Source organism: Mesoplodon mirus (genome assembly GCF_964341445.2).
Source record: "Mesoplodon mirus genome assembly, chromosome: 3".
NCBI classification, from domain to species: Eukaryota; Metazoa; Chordata; class Mammalia; order Artiodactyla; family Ziphiidae; genus Mesoplodon; species Mesoplodon mirus.
The window spans coordinates 24,653,924-24,664,627 of record NC_138978.1 but is presented as its reverse complement, the minus strand read 5'-3'; the positions used below and the strand labels follow the sequence as shown (position 1 = coordinate 24,664,627).

At 42.8% G+C, this 10,704-nt stretch overlaps 1 protein-coding gene across 1 annotated transcript in view; it reads left to right on the top strand.

Annotated features, from left to right (window-relative positions):
• The first annotated feature begins 422 nt into the window (after positions 1-422).
• The window catches only part of WASF2 (WASP family member 2), a 72,754-nt gene continuing 62,472 nt past the window's right edge, over positions 423-10,704 (top strand). The window contains exon 1 of the mRNA XM_082611891.1: positions 423-594. The gene's annotated coding sequence lies outside the window, so the exon portion shown is untranslated. The remainder of the gene's footprint in view (positions 595-10,704) is intronic.

The window sequence follows — 10,704 nt, the reverse complement described above, 5'->3', positions numbered from 1 at the left end:
CCGGGAGGGAAGGGATAAAACTACCACCAATTTTAGGGGTGTGCACAGAAAGTTCATAGGCTTGGCCCCTTCCTTCCACCAAAGGTACCGGTTATTTGGACTCTAACAAGACGAATTGGCCTCTCAATACACTTTGTACGCGTTTTTACACTTTCTTAGATGGGGTTTTCCTACTTTGAATTTAGGAATTGGTTTAGTTTAAAATTCACCCCCACTTCACTTGGTTTGCCCCTTGCTGTTTACTCCGATTACGGAAGTAGCTCGGGTGGAGCTCCCGGGACAGTACCCTTGAGTACGTCGTTTGCGTAACTATTTAACTGACATTCTACTCAGGCCAATGGAATGCCAGGAAGCCCCAGGCGGGTGGGGCAGAGAGCCAATCAGGGCGTTTGGCGGGGTGTGGCTGCGTCCCGGGGCGGGGAATCGCGTAATGGCGGACGCGGGCCTAGTTAGTGCGGCTGGGGGCGTAGCGCGCTGAGGGGGGGTCTGGCTGTGTGGCAGCCCGCGACGCGGCCGGCGAGAACAGACCCCGTGCGGAGAAGGGCGGCCGGCCGGCCAGCCCCTCTGTTGCTGAGGGCGACCGCGCGAGACCAGGTGAGCATCAAGTCCCCGCGGGCTGGCCGGGCCGTGAGGCGCCGGGCCTGGTCGGGCCGCCCCTCCCAAGCAGCGCAGGGTCCTGGGGGAGTGGGTGCCGCGCCTCCTGCAGCAGACCGGTGAGCGGTCAGCGAGGGGTGGCGTCTTACAATACACTCACCTCCCCAGGGAGAGGTGTGTCGGAGATCCCCTAGGAGACTTGGAGGGGCCCGCGAGTCTGTGAAGCTGTGAAAGTGTCCCAGGCTGACCTAGCTCTGCCACCAGCTCGTCGTGTGACCTTGGGCAAGTCACTTCCCTCTCTGGGCCTCGTTTTACCCATTTGTAAAACGAAGGCTTTGAAGACAGATGTACATGAATTGGATCCCAGACGTTGTCTGAGATCTTGGGCAAGTTCTTCTCCAGGCGGAGCCTCAGTTTCCATATCTGGACCATGAAGGCGTTGAAGTGCTCTTTGAGACCTCTGGTCTAAGTTGCAGAGTGGAGGAGTGTGTGTGTGGAGGAGTGTGTGTGTGTGTGTGTGTGTGTGTGTGTGTGTGTACACGTACGTACGTGTGTGTACAGGATGGTCTGCAGAGTAAGGAGGAGAGTTAGCTAAAGGGGCCCATTGAGGAAGGCTCTGGATGGACCCTAGGCTGTGATGAGGTGAAGTCCCGATGTCTTGGTCCTCCAGGATCCTGGAGCCTCTGAGATGGGGGAAGTTTTATACAGTTAGTTCTCCATAGAATCAGAGAAGAGGAAGGAGTCCTTGGAGCCTTTTGGGGCTATGATTGAAATTTAGGCCCCAAAGAATTCAGGAGGGTTAGGAAGAGGAGGAGGGGGAACATTTATGGTGCTCCTCCTGTGCATCAAACATATGTTCTTGTTAAATTTTTACAGCCTCACTTGAGAATTTACACATAAGGAAACTAAGTTTCAGAGGAGTTAAGTAACTTGCCCGAGGTCACACAGTAAGGTACACAGCTTACCAACATTAAGGTGTTTCCTTTGACAGTCACTGGGCAAGGGGGAATTGTCCACTTAAAGGAAGTTTGCTTTGTCACAGATGGGGGGCAGGTTCCGGTCCCAGACACTTGAATTGACTTCTGGCATGGAGACAGGATGGGTCTCGATCTCTGGATGGTTAATTATAAGTACATCCCCTTTGTTCAGTCTGTGAGTTGGAAAGGACCATTACTAAATTGTAAGTCACTTTGAAGTGGGTCAGAACCTCAGAGAACTCAGTTTGAATCCTGACTGCATGGCCTGTGGAAGAAAGTTCACCAACTATTGGTGCATAGACTTGACTCTTGGTTCAGAGCAGTGCTAGCTCAGTAGCTTTTTCTCTTCCCTAAGAAGGCCAAGTTTTCCTGGGATGGAAGAAATTTCCCATTTGTTAGTGCAACCCAAAGTCTTTGGATTCCTGGGGTGAAAGGTTCAATAGCCGGCCTCTTGATTAAGTGAAATACTCCTTTCTTTGTGCTCCCTGTTATTTGACTTCTAGATGAGTGAAGATTGTGGACTTGGAGTGGGTACTATAGATAAATTGCAGCCCTTAATTTTTCCAAGCCTCAGAGCTTTTTGTTAATCAAAATGGTAGGACGGCAGTGTGTATTGTTCTCATATGTCAACGGTAGGGAAGAAAATTGGAAGAGGAAGTTGCTGAGAAAGAGGGCGTTTCTTAGCATTGGAGCCAATATGTATTTCTTTGTTTGAAATTCTAAAACCAGAAAAGCAGCAACTGAAGGAGGAAGGAAGGAAAACTGTGAAACTCTTCTTCGCTTTGAAATATCTTTAAGGACTGTTCTGTTGCCGTCCCCTGTCCAAGGCTCTGCTTTCACAGAAAAAGTCAATTGTAATTTGTTCAACGTTCAGAAGTTGTATTCTAGAATGAAAGAATTTTAAATCTTAAACTTTCTGAGATAATTAAAAAAAAATCAGAACCGAATATGTTGTTTATTAGTGGAAGATTGTTTCAACATAATTACCAATTGCAGTCTTTGGGTTTTGTTTTTTTTTTAAACTGTGACTTAAATTAGTAGATTTCAATCTAAGAGGAATTGATCTAGATATTGCATAATGCAAATGGCTCCATCACCTGAAAAACACGTAATGGTGTGTTTGTTTTTTGACGTTTGTTAAGTCTTTATAATGCTTTATTTACCAGATTGTGTATGTGTGAATAGTTAAGACACTGAGTTTATTGCATGTAAAATCTACATTCACTCTCAGCATTAGTTATATTTTCTATGTAAGATTTAGTCTTAATTAGTATACCAGTCTACAGTACCTTGGGGCCAAAAAAAAAAAAAAAAAAACGGTTCTTGGGGCCAGTTGTGCTTCTGAAAATAGAATTTTTTGAATTTTGGAAAAGGAATATGGTACGTATCCTGTATGGTATGTAACATCCCAGAAAGGTGTGGGGCAGCACCTTGTAATCAAATGCATTACTATTTCTTCAGTAAAACATCAGAATGTTCACACCAACTGGGATAAATAAATACTATACATAGCCTCATGTCATTTCATGTCAGGATTTGCCTCCAAATGAATAATGAAAAACTTGTTTTTTATAGCCTTTTGGATTTTGGAATTGCAGTTAAGGGATTGTGGACCTTTATGGATAAAACATATATGATGACAATAACAATTACAAGGACAAATATTGTAAACCAAGCTAATTTTAAAGTCACGGATCCTAAAAACAGTATTACATAGAAGACACATTTTTTCTTTCTTTCATGTGGCAGTCTTATTCTAATTAATATATGCCAATGTTCATTTTTCCTTAAGTACCAAATTTTACCTTTTAATACCATCATTGGGCCCTGTTTTAGATGTTTGAAGGACACCCTGCCCTCTTTTTTAAAAAAGTAATTTATGGGGTCTTGTGCCCCTCAATTTTTGTACAGCAGTTAAGAGAATTGTACCTTTTCCCATATAATTCAGAGAGAGACGAATCAGGTGAGGATCTGTAGATTCATGTTTGCAGAATTTTAAAGCCGATGTTCCCTTCCAGGTGGTCTTTAGTACAAGGTCATTACTGCTGGATGAGATTTAGATCAAAATCTTTTAATTTTTAATTTTTTAAGCCTCCACAGTTTGTTCATCTCAGTAAGGAGTTTACTAAAATATATTTAGAGTATTGTTGTTGTTGTTGTTCTTTTTGTGGTACGCGGGCCTCTCACTGTTGTGGCCTCTCCCGTTGCGGAGCACAGGCTCCGGACGCGCAGGCTCAGCGGCCATGGCTCACGGGCCCAGCCGCTCCGTGGCATGTGGGATCTTCCCGGACCGGGGCACGAACCCGTGTCCCCTGCATCGGTGGGTGGACTCTCAACCACTGCGCCATCAGGGAGGCCCTAGAGTATTTTTTATTTCAAGTGTATGCTACTTGAAAAACTAGAGTTTACCAGTCTTATGAATTTGGGTGATTTCTTTAAATGGCCAAGGACCTCTGGGAGCAAATTTACAGAAATTCAGTCTACTCTTTGCTTTTCTTGGGCACTTCAACTATAGAGTGAGGTGGACTGGTATTGGAGGTTAAAGAATTATTTCTTCTCTTTATTTATTTATTAAAGAATATTTATTTATTCATTTGGCTGTGTCAGGTCTTAGTTGAGGCATATGGGATCTTTCATCGCGGCGTGCGGTCTTCTCTAGTTGTGGCGTGCGGGCTCAGTAGCTGCGGTGCTCAGGGTTTCTAGTTGTGGCACACGGGCTCTAGAGTGCGTGCGCTTAGTTGCCCCACTGCATGTGGGATCTTAGTTCCCCAACCAGGGACCGAACCCGCATCCCCTGAATTGGAAGGTGGATTCTTAACCACTGGACCACCAGGGAAGTCCCTGTTTCTTCCCTCCCTCCCTCCCTCCCTCCCTCCCTTCCTTCCTTCTCTTTCTTTCCTATATATTTATTTATTTATTTATTTTTGGCTGCGTTGGGTCTTTGTTGCAGTGTGGTGCGCAGGCTTCTCATTGCGGTGGCTTCTCTCTTGTTGCGGAACATGGGCTCTAGGCATGCAGGCTTCAGTAGTTGTGGCACGTGGGCTCAGTAGTTGGGGCTCACGGGCTCTAGAGTGCAGGCTCAGTAGTTGTGGCACATGGGCTTAGTTGCTCTGCAGCATGTGGGATCTTCCTGGACCAGGGCCCGAACCCATGTCCCCTCTATTGGCAGGCGGATTCTTAACCACTGCACCACCAGGGAAGTCCCTCTATTTCTTCTCTTTAAAAGAAGGCCCTTGATGGCATGAATTTGAGAGATTCTGGTCTTCAGGACAAACAACCACCTCTTTTGAGGGCCTCAGTTCATCTTCCTACTTGGGTTATCTCCATAGTTCCTGGGAATGGTACTTTCACTGTCTGGGAGATAGAAGGGGTATGGAACAGTGTATCAGGAGTTGCAGGTGCAGTTGGTGTGTGACTGGACTGGGGAATAAGAGCAGTTGTTATCCAGACTACCTCAGTTTTTTTTGTTTCATAAGGATTGATAATATTATAAAAGGGTTATGAATTAGTGAACAAACATACTATTACAATTTCCTCTGTTGTGACTGTGGATAAGCTCTTCAACACAAGAACTGTATTTTATACTTCTTTTGTATTCTTTAATGCCTAAAGGCCAGGGCATCAGACTTGTTGCATCAGAATTTACCATCAAAAAATAAATTATATCTGGGAACTCCTTTGTCAGTAAACAACCAGGGTTGAGAACCATTGAGGTAAGCACATGGTAGGTGTTCAATAAATATATGTTGATAAATTTGCTCTTGGTTCTGGCATGAATTGGGTAGGGTGGAAGAGGACCCAGATTTTTGATAAAGTAAAATAGCTTTCCAGGATACCAACACGCATCCAACAGTTGGCAGATCTGGATCCATAGTCAGTTCATTGCTAGTTACTCTACCAGCATAACCACCCTGACTTTGTGATCTAGGCAAGATTGAATACAGTCTTGTCAACAGGCAACTGAAAGTTTTATTTAATCCTTGGGTAGTGGCCTTACTGATGAATAAGATTGGTTGGGGTGACAGTCGCTAAATTGAAAGAATTCTTGGGGATTTGGGTTGGGGAGGTAGGCTCCTGGGCACCAGCAGTGCCAAGGGCAGAAGTAAAAAGTTATAATTTGACTGTGTCTCCACACATAACACAATGTATGGAACATAATTGGTGTTCCATAGTTTTTGTTGACTGAAAAAATGAATGGCTCTTTGTTTGAAAAGAGGCATATAAGTTGTGAAATAAGATGCTTCCTACTCATCCTTCAGAGCTGAACTAAGATGTCATCTGTTCCATGAATCATTCCTAGGAAAAGTTGAGTGACTCCCTTGTGTGTCTTCTCCTTCATTAAAGCATCTATCAGGTATTGTCAAATCAGATATCAGACAAATTATAAAACTCTTTCCCTACCTAATAATGAGCTCCATAAGGGCTGGGCTGTATTGTTCATTTTTGTATGACTGGTGTGCAACACAGAATAAAGGCTTTTTTTTTTTTTTTTTTTTTTTTTTTGGTCATGTGGCACATGGTATCTTAGTTTCCCGACCAGGGATTGAACCCGTGCCTCCTGCTTTGGAAATGAGGAGTCTTAACCACTGAACTGCCAAGGGAAGTCCCAATAAAGGCAAAATAGATTCTAGTAATGTTTAATTTAGACCTCTGTCTTCTACTTCATTCTTGTAGGCTTCTCTTTCTTCCAGTTCATGGTCTTTACTTTTCAGTTCAGATCAGCAAACATTTATTGAGAGGTAGGTCTTTGTTGGGCCTTGGGGTAGGGTTTCTTATCCTCGGTACTGTTGACATTTGGGCTGGATAATACCCTGTATTGTGATAGGCTGTGCTGTGCATTGTAGGATATTTAGCAGTATCTCTGACCTTTACCCACTACCTAGTATCACCCCCCCAACCCCCACCCCAGCTGTGACAACCAAAAATGTTTCCAGATATTGTCAGATGTCCTTTGGGGAGCAGAATTGCCCCCTGTTGAAAACTATGTCAAGGGTAGGGGTAGTGGGTTCATAGAGGGAAGTAAGTGTAGATGTCCTCACGTGTGTACTATCCTTTCATTTGTTCTTTCTGGTTATACAGTCTCTTGTCTCTGACTTTTGGATAAGAAAGAAAAATGAAGGAAATCAGCAGGTGACAGCCTTAAAAAAGCACCATTTTTTTTTCTGTCTAAACTTTATTTTATTTGGTTTAAATATATTAGAGCAGTACAGACAACTGAATTATTTACACAGATTTTTGTAAATTCAGTTTCCACCACTGATTAGGTGGAGTAAAGAACTACTAGAATATTACTACCTTCAATAAAAGACTCAGCTTTTCTCAGAAAAGCTGTTTAACACCTAAAGAATAACCAGCATTTTTTTTTTTTTTTGGTGGTACGTGGGCCTCTCACTGTTGTGGCCTCCGGACGCACCCGCTCAGCGGCCATGGCTCAAGGGCCCAGCTACTCCGCGGCATGCGGGATCTTCCCAGACCAGGGCACGAACCCGCGTCCCCTGCATCGGCAGGCGGACTCCCAACCACTGCGCCACCAGGGAAGCCCCCAGCATTGGTTTTCTAGAGAACTTGCCAGGACTTGTCAGGATTCTTCTCAGCTAACTTTTGAGCTTCATGGCTAAGATATAATATATCTTTTAGTGTTCCTACATAGATACTTTATAACTCTAAAAAACATGTTTAATGAGCATGTTTTTCTAAGCTCAGTATTTTTTGTGATAGGTAGATTGGTCAAGGCAGTGGTCCCAGTGGGCATTCATAAAATGATGACAGATTAGTAGTAACACTGGGGAACTTCACTCCTTTGGCCAGCCTTCTACAATATAACATAATCATTCATGTCTTAGTCACCATTAAAGTGAAGTTGAATGAGTGTTTTTTTTTCCTGTTCCATTTGAAGTTATGAATAGTACTCTAGAGAATTCAAATGTATAGTTATGAATGGTATCTCAGAATAGTTACCATTTATGCAAGTGAGACACACTTCTTAACTTAGGAACCAAACAGAATTGAATTAGAAAAGAGAAGAATAGAAACAAGAATTGTTGAATGCTTGCAGAGGAAATAATGTTCAGATAAAGAAGTACCTCAGAAAACTTTGGTCTCCATCATGATTTCTATACACTAATAAAGAAAAACAGTTTGAGGTTGATGGGAGAGGCTATTAAACTTTGCCTATGATATTACCTTTCAAGCTGTTTTTCTTTTCTGGTAAAATATGGAAAAGCTTGAGACATAGTCTCTTAGTTATAAGATTAATTCTAGTTGAACCAGGTTAAGTTTCTTACTTTTTTTTTTTTTAATTTTATTTTATTTTTGGCTGCATTGGGTCTTCGTTGCTGCGCACGGGCTTTCTCTAGTTGCGGCGAGCAGAGGCTACTCTTCGTTGCGGTGTGTGGGCTTCTTATTGTGGTGGCTTCTCTTGTTGCGGAGCATAGGCTCTAGGCCCGCGGGCTTCAGTAGTTGTGGTTCGCAGGCTCTAGAGCGCAGACTCAGTAGTTGTGGCACACGGGCTTAGTTGTTCCGTGGCATGTGGGATCCTCCTGGACCAGGGCTCGAACCTGTGTGCCCTGCATTGGTAGGTGGATTTTTAACTACTGCGCCACCAGGGAAGCCCAAGTTTCTTACTTTTAAATTTATTTATTTTATTTATTTATTTTTGGCTGCATGGGGTCTTCGTTGCTACACATGGGCTTTCTCTAGTTGTGGCGAGTGGGGACTGCTCTTCGTTGTGGTGTGCAGGCTTCTCACTGCAGTGGCCTCTCTTGTTGTGGAGCACGGGCTCTAGGCGCACAGGCCTCAGTAGTTGTGGTGTGCGGGCCTCAGTAGTTGTGGCATACGGGCTCAGTAGTTGTGGCTCATGGGCTCTAGAGCACAGGCTCAGTAGTTTTTGGCGCGCGGGCTTAGTTGCTCCACGGCATGTGGGATCTTCCCCAACCAGGGCTTGAACCCGTCCCCTGCATTGGCAGGCGGATTCCTAACCACTGCACCACCAGGAAAGTCCAAGTTTCTTATTTTTAGAATATAGAGGCCCTTTTGGGAAGAAGCAGTGGTTCAACTCAGTTCCAGTTTGAGTGAATATGTGTGTTTATATGCACACATACATACTTACACACATATTTATGATGTGGCTTACGGGGACATTTAAATTTTGTAATTGACATAGTAAAGTAGTGAGCAATTCTTTTACTCTCAGTATTAAAATTGAGACCTTTTTCTGCTGTGATTATGCCATTGTTCTAGCAAGTCCTCAGTCTAGAAAGCTTTCTTCAAATCGTATCTTGAGTAATTGTTTTTAACTGTGTAGAAGGAGGTCTTAGGTCATGTCCATGATGTTCCCTTCCATTCACAATTGAGAACTGTAAGTAAATTTCCCTTTTTAGAATACTGCTACTCTTTAAAGAATAGTTTTCCCGATAACAAAGCCATTTGTGGAATTATGAGAAGTATAAGACCAACTTTGCCCCCTTTATACCTTTAAAGTTCCTTCAACATTCATTGGGTGATAATTTGCAAAGCACAGTGATATGTATTGTTACAGTCCGTCCCCAGCATTGAGATAAATTATGTTATGCTGCATTTTTAATTTTTATTTATTTATTTTATGCTGCATTTAAAAATATATATATTTATTTGGCTGCGCTGGGTTTTAGTTGCGGCACGTGGGATCTTCCTTGCGACATGCGGGAATCTTTTAGTTGCGGCATGCGGGATCTTAGTTGTGGCATTTGGGATCTAGTTCCCTGACCATGGATTGAATCCAGGCCCCCTGCTTTGAGATCTCGGAGTCTTAAACCACTGGACTACCAGGGAAATCCCAGTAGCTACATTTTATACAGATAAACAGACTCAGAGAGGTTAAGTAACTTCCTTAAAGTCACTCAACTAATAAATAACAGATTTGAGATTGAACCCTGTCTTTTTCTTTTTAAAATGAGATTTTTTTAAAGGTAAGATTTACACACGCTAGAATGCATAAAAATGCAAGTATATAATTAGATACGTTTTGACAAATGTAAAGACATGTGTGGCCAATACCCAATCAAGAGATAGAATGTTTCCATAACCTTCCAAAGTTCCCTCATACCCCCTTCCAGTCAGTCCCTGCTATCTTATAGGCAACCACTGTTGTGATTTCTATCCTCACATATTAATTTTTCCTGTTCTTCACTCATACAATATGCACGCTTGTGTCTGAATTCTGTTCAACGTAAAGTTTTTGAGATTAATCCATGTTGATGTGTATATCAGTATCAACCCAAGCCTTTTGGTGCATATCTAGAGTTCTTTCCAACAAACTACAACTGCTCATTTGCTAATTCTTACTTCACACATCCTTTTTTTTTTTTTTTTTTTTTGCTTTGGTATTTGCATGTAATTTACTTCCTTTTTCTAATATACTAGATGTATTTGTTTTTAAAATCGCTTCGAAATTACAAAAGTAATACATGATCATTGCAACAAATTACACAATTAGAAGTGAATAAAGCGTGAAAGTTTCCTCAGATTTATTTTTATTTCTGCCTTTTTCCAATTATGAAAATGAGTGCTCTTTGTTTAAAAAAAAAAGCCAAATTCAAAAAATATGAAGCCGAGAATAAGAATCGCTCATAATCCCACTAGTTAGCATTTTGATATCTTTTCCTCTTTCTCTGCACTTTGTTTACCATGGCTGAGACCACAGTTGAGGGATTTTTAGGCTTCCCTACTTTTTAAAAATTTATTTATTTTTGGCTGTGTTGGGTCTTTGTTGCTGCGTGCAGGTTTTCTCTATTTGCAGCAAGCGGGAGCTACTCTTTGTTGCGGTGCAGTGCACGGGCTTCTCACTGCGGTGGCTTCTCTTGTTGCGGAGCACAGGCTCTGGGCACACAGGCTTCGGTAGTTGTGGCTCGCAGGCTCTAGAGTGCAGGCTCAGTAGTTGTGGCGCACAGGCTTAGTTGCTCCGTGGCATGTGGGATCTTCCCGGACCAGCACTCGAACCCATGTCCCCTGCGTTGGCAGGTGGATTCTTAACCACTGCGCCACCAGGGAAGTCTGAGGCTTCCCTTCTTATATTAGGTTTCTCACATCCTCATTAATCACTTCTTATTATTTCAGTGTTCACGCTTGTGGCCACCCTAAATCTGAGTATCTACCT